The sequence below is a fragment of the Anas platyrhynchos genome, chromosome 23 (genome assembly GCF_047663525.1).
Source record: "Anas platyrhynchos isolate ZD024472 breed Pekin duck chromosome 23, IASCAAS_PekinDuck_T2T, whole genome shotgun sequence".
NCBI lineage: Eukaryota > Metazoa > Chordata > Aves > Anseriformes > Anatidae > Anas > Anas platyrhynchos.
The window spans coordinates 3,526,708-3,531,641 of record NC_092609.1 but is presented as its reverse complement, the minus strand read 5'-3'; the positions used below and the strand labels follow the sequence as shown (position 1 = coordinate 3,531,641).

General features: G+C 43.1%; 1 long non-coding RNA gene across 1 annotated transcript; it reads right to left on the bottom strand.

Annotated features, from left to right (window-relative positions):
• Positions 1 to 227: 227 nt before the first annotated feature.
• On the bottom strand, positions 228 to 4,692 carry LOC139999305 (uncharacterized). The gene is made up of 2 exons (XR_011804707.1): positions 4,566 to 4,692; positions 228 to 728 (listed from the first exon to the last, which is right to left on the bottom strand). It is a non-coding gene; the product is annotated as an uncharacterized lncRNA (long non-coding RNA).
• Between the last annotated feature and the right edge of the window lie 242 nt (positions 4,693 to 4,934).

Here is a 4,934-nt window from a genome sequence, read left to right as displayed (position 1 = left end):
TAATCAGCTTGGTAGCACTTGAAAAGCTCACTGTGCCAAACAGGAGGCTGTAAAAATTTGCGAAGAGACAAAGGAGCTTGGAAATCTGAGATGTTTTTACATTTTCAGGAATTATGTTTATTTCAATTCATAGTGAAATTAGAGGCTGGAACAGATGGAGTGATTGTACAGTAAGCTGAGGCTTTGACATTCTATCTAATGAGGAATTAGAAGGCAGACACTACTGATTGGGTTTTTCTTTGGGGTCTAGTTATGTTTTATTTTCCCTGTTATTTATGTCAATGGTAACACATCCATAAACACTCTGATCCAGTCCTATTGACAAGACAGATCATCAAGACTTGTTCAGTTGTATATATGCCATCTCGTGGAATTCACAGCTTAAATACGCCATCTATTTTATGGAGTGGTGTGTGTTGGTGGAAGGCAGATATTTTACATTGACAGGATTTTGGAAGACGCATTGGGTCGGGGAATTGAAGTCCAGAGTGAGGGGAAGCCACAAGCTTTTTGGCTGACCTTCTTTTCCGTCTGTAATCTGAGTTATCTTAGCTGATCAGTGCCTCGTGATACTCCTTTCTTCAGGGTTGTTCTCATGGTGGGCTTGATCCAGCAGCGTTGCAGCTGCTGTCAGTGCTTGTGCTGACTGCAGTGGGCACAGATGTTGCACATGGATGGTGCTGCAGCGAGTGGGAGCATGAACAGTTCTCGTGGATGTTATCCCCATTCTGCAGGCAAAGAGTCTCTGTTTTAGTTTCTGTTGTCAGTCTCTTCTCAGTTTCCATCGGCGGTAAAGTCACAGAATTAACAGAAATAAAGGAGCTGTGTTTCTTTCATACTAATACATATGGGCAGCCATTTGGAAATTGAGATGTTATTACAGAAACCTAATTAAATCATTGTTCACCATTCCTTTCACCCCAAGCTATGAAATAACCATGAAGTGTGGTGACTTTCTTCCAAGCAGCCACCATGAAATCAGCACAAATTTTCCATCAAAAATGGACAACTGCGAAGATTAAACCAAAGAGCGCTGGAGGCATTAGAACTGTGCTACCTAATTAAGTGTATTTTTCTTGTGGAGTGGGAGGGCTTTTTTTTTTTTTTTTTCTTTTCCCCTCTGTTAACTAGCACTGGGCCTGGACCTTAGACTTCCTACGGAGGAAAAAATAAAAAACTGGAAAGAAAGGCTTCCTCTTCTCATTAAAATTGTAGGCAGTAGCAGCCATTAAGGCAGTGGCCTTTTCCTTGGAGGAGAGCAAAGCTGATTTTGAAAAGTTCATGCATGCTTTCCTCCTAACGTGTGCCTGTTGGAGGTCAGCTAACAAGAACCAAAGAGGTATAATAATCAGCTGGAAAGGGATACAATCACAAGTATAAATAAGAGAGGGAGAGAGAGATGAGGTCAGAAAGCTTCTGAGAAATGGCATCGAACCCTTACATGATTTCCTCTTCAGGCTTTTGTAATTCCTGTCATCTGGGTATTCTTTGAAACAGACGGCCCAGAGCAAACAACTCTTCTTCAAACTGATTTTCAGGTTGCCGAGGTTTGAGGTAATTATATTTTTGTATGATTAATTACTGGTTGGGCTCCTCAGGCAAGGGCGGCGAGGAGCTTACTCTGCAGCCTGCAGCACCTCTCAGCAAGAGCACGGTGGCCATCCAAGGCAGGGTCTGTAGGGCTCTAGCACCACGAAGTGGCATTTGTAGCCAAGTGCTTTGTCCTGAGAGGTTTCAGGGAGCACAGGCGTAGTGGAAGGGCTTGAAGGAGCCTCAGAAAAATGTGGTTGAATTTATCTGTGCGCTCAACAGAAATCACCATCAAAGCCCTGAGAAAGCATCTGTCAATTTAACTAAGAGTTTTTGATATAAGATTCGTTTTAGGTAGTTCTGATGCTCCTACTTTCTGGTCTTAAAATATGAAATTGCTCTTAAATCAACACTGTAAATGGGCATGCAGAAGTTAAATGACGTACCCAAGGCTGCAGAAAGTGGCTTTTCCAAGTTGCAGCTGGCTCCTGCACTCAGCTCTCCTCAGGTCCCTTCCTCTGATGCCTTTTGGCCAAGTCTAGCCCAGGATCTGGACTGCACATTTCAAAAACCTCTCTTAGAGTTGCAATTTTCATGGTAGCTAGACAGGTGGTTTTTTTCCCCTTAAAATCAGGGATTATTTTATTTTGTGCACCTGTAACATTATCATTTTCATTGTGTTTGTTTTTAAAGCTGCTGTGATGTGTGTTTCTCCTCTGCAGGTTTTGTTAGGAACTACCAGCTCCTGACAGCTGTCCCCTAGGACCAGCTGGCGCAGAGGAGATGGGTTGTGCTCTCTCCTTCACCTTCCTTTCTCTGTATCCCCTGTGTTTGATGCTGGGTGACTAACGTGGCCAGGCATCCAGTAAGATATCATTTCCACGTCCTGCCAAGCATTGCAGAAGAGCTAGGGTGGCCTGTTTTGCCTCTGTTCCCCTTCCCCTATTTCGTTTCTGCACAGTCTCTACCTGGCAAATTAGCAGAGACTGATGGGAGAGGTTCTCAAAATTGCTCCCCAGACAAGGAGGGAGGAACCGTCCTGACACAATAGAAGGGAATGGAAAGGGATTATTTTGTATTTCTTTTCTTTCTAATTTGCTGGCAACTGTGGCAGCTAGGGCTGGTAATTGAATCACCTCTCTGACACTCCACGTTTAAATGATGTTTTTATTATTTTCCATTAATGCTGACCAAGACAGGGGAGGAGACTTTCAAGGTTTAACAAATGGAGTAAGACACCCAGGAGCCCCTGATTTTCAGCGGGAAATGAGCGTTTAAATGGTCCTTTGTAGCTTTGAAAGCATTCTCTGTAAGGTTAGCTTCTTGGTGGAAGAAGCCCTAGTGTGGTTGAGTACCTGCTACTTTTATTTGAAGAAGAAAATCCTTCTAAAGGTAACTCGATCATGGTTTATCACTGTCCATGTGGGGAGGATGTTTCTGATCATAGCAGACTATTTAATCTATCTGACAAAAGCATAGCAAGACCCAGGAGTAGGAACCTGAAAGCAGCCAAGTTCGGGCTACACATGAAATTTATATTTTTTAACAGTCTGAGTTGTTAACCCTGGAAATAATTTGACAGATTCTCTATCACTAAGCTATATTGATACTGCCTGATGCAAGCTGTACAGGGATACCAGCGCTGACCTCCCTCCTGCAAACAGCCTTGCACTAATTACTCCAAACTGACGCTGCCGTGTTGTGGCTGCTGGGCTTCTGGGACAGAAGCTGGATCTTCCACATGGATATGTGCTGTTCTTTTGGACATAGCAGCTTTTTCAGAGCTAATTAGGCTGTGCCTGAGACAGCACTTCATTGCTCAGAACAGCCAGCTAAAGTTGAGGTTAGGAGCTGCAGATCAGAAAAGTTGCAGGCATGACTTGAGAATTTCTTGGTGTTGTTCTGTTCTAATAATATCATCAGATATTTTTTATTAGTAGTAGCTTTTTTTTTTTCATTTTAATGTCCCTCTTGAAAACCTTTGCTCTTTTTCAATGCCTTGAAAGTGGGTAAACATTGTTGAAATCCCTCCCATGCTGAAGTTGCCAAGTGGTTGTTCAAATCCAACAATGCTCGTTACTCTGCACATGTCAAATGCATTGTCATCCGAATTCCCTCCCTCTGTCTGCTGTCTTTCTCTAGGGACATCTGTCCTGAAAATTCAAGTTGTTTTGCTACGGATAATACTCAAAGCTGGTGTCTACCATGGCCCAATCAGTAGCACTGCGTAATTTCAAAGATTGGGGGGGGTTATGCAACCCCTTACTGGAATTTCATTGACATTCTTCTTCTTCAGTAGGAATTTATGACTGTGCAACTCAAAATTTTAATTGAATTCAAGTCAAAACAATAATAGTGACTGGCTAAACCTGTCCCAGCATTGCCAGCAAGGTTTTAGTTATATATATTTATTTTATTTTTTAAAATATTTCTTATTATTTTAAGCTATTGAAGCTTTAAATGTCACTGATACTATTTCAATAGGAAAAATGATAGGGTCTTTAGAAAGAGAAACTAAAGCCAAGTGCCTACAAGGAAATTCTTGCTGCAGTCACCTACTCATTGCCAGTCCCGACAGAAAGCTGGGAACTTGGTAAGCGGAGATGTTCAAATAATAATAATAGTTTGCACAAACAGAGTTTGATTCTGCCCTTGCTTCTAGCAGCTAATCAGAGTAGTCTTCCACATGGACTTCACCCAGATGGAGCAAGCTGCCACTAAAGCTAATGAAGCTTTATGCCAGAGTGTGCCATTTGAGTCCAGATGGAGTTATCTGTTGGAGGTTTTATAGATTCAGCTCCTCGAAGAACTGTTCAGAGGACAGCAACTGTACCAATCCCCTTACACCAAGGAGGAAGCTATCCTGTTAATGCTGCTTTCTTGCACCCTCACTAATTACTCCACCCTTGTTTTGTTCCCATCAGTCCCAGTACAAACGCGTTCCTGATAGGGATGGGGATCTGAGCCCTCCTGCTCACTGGTAGCAACAAAGTCATCCTTCCCTTCTGCACCAGTACAGGAGCCTTACTCCTTACCTGGGGTTTCTCAGTCCCTTCCTGAAATACTGGCGTGGCTGATGTGTCAGAGCAGTGCCCCCTCACTACAGGTGCTGCAAATGTACTGGGAACGAGGTATAGGAGAGGTGGGAGTAAGTGGAAGGGGGTGGCAATGGAAGAAAGAGGGAGAGGAATGTTGTAGTTCTAAAAGTGACCTCATAATATGTTTGTGGTGTCAAGAAAACTGTCCCTTACTGGCTATGCTGAGTCCTTGTTGAGAACACCAAGGGGTCACATCAAAGCAGGATCTAGCCACTGTCTATCCCCGTAATGTTGGCAAGAATTTGTGGCCAGGCTCTGAATTTCTAAGATCACAGTTCATTCCAGCAGCTAACTCCTGAGCACTGC